Below are 1,192 nucleotides of genomic sequence, written 5' to 3'. Positions count from 1 at the left end.
CTGACGTGCTACAGTCCACGGGGTCACAAAGGGCTGGACACAAGTGGACGACTGAACAACAGCAAAGCAAACTTCCCAAGGATATTATGCACCTTTTTTTTTTTTTGAATTTTGGTTTGTCACATAATTCAAAAATAAACTTAAAAAAAAAAAAACATGGAATCAAACATTTTAAGAATTCATGAAGCACTTCTGCCCAAGGAAATAGAAGAATGCTGCTTAGTTAACCCATGACCGGACACCATTAGTGGAATTCACAGAAGGGGAGATTTCTGTTCGGCATCAAGCATAAGCTTATTCAGAATTAAACTATTCAATCATGGAGTACATGTTCCTGAGATGGTAGGAAGCTTTCCATCACTGGGAATGTTTAAGCAGAATCACAGTTACTCTGTGCTAGGTAGAATACAGACAAATGTGAGCAGCATACCATTGGGTTCTATTTCAAACCTAAGTTCCAGTGTTTCTATGAGAATAAAGGCTTCACTTTGTTATGCTTTGGGTTGAATTGAATTGAAGCTTCTAATTGCACAAGCCTGGCTAGAGTACATTTTTTGAGATTGTGGGGTTTTGAAGAAAGCTGAGTGCCAAAGAATTGGTGCTTTTGAACCGTGGTGTTGGAGAAGGCTCTTGAGAGTCCTTTGGACTGCAAGGAGATCCAACCAGTCCATCCTAAAGGAGATCAGTCCTGGGTGTTCATTGGAAGGACTGATGCTGAAGTTGAAACTCCAATACTCTGGCCACCCCATGCGAAGAATTGACTCATTGGAAAAGACCCTGATGCCAGGAGGAATTGGGGCAGGAGGAGAAGGGGACGACAGAGGATGAGATGGCTGGATGACATCACCGACTCAATGGACATGCGTTTGGGTGGACTCCGGGAGTTGGCGATGGACAGGGAGGCCTGGCGTGCTGTGATTCATGGGATCGCAAAGAGTTGGACATGACTGAGCAACTGAACCGAACTGAACTGAAAAATGATAGCAAACACTTAAGTGCTTATTGTATGTGTGGCACTGTTTAAAGTGCTTTACATAGATTAACACAGGTAATCCTTCATACCACCCTAGTGAGGTACATACTATGTACATAGAATTTACCTAAAGATTCTAACCTCAAATTCTGGGTACCAAGTCCATGTTCTTCAGCACTCTGCAATGTTTATGCTCCGCGTAGTGAGATAGTTGCAATT

The sequence above is a fragment of the Muntiacus reevesi genome, chromosome 21 (genome assembly GCF_963930625.1).
Source record: "Muntiacus reevesi chromosome 21, mMunRee1.1, whole genome shotgun sequence".
NCBI lineage: Eukaryota > Metazoa > Chordata > Mammalia > Artiodactyla > Cervidae > Muntiacus > Muntiacus reevesi.
This window is presented reverse-complemented; position numbering follows the sequence as displayed.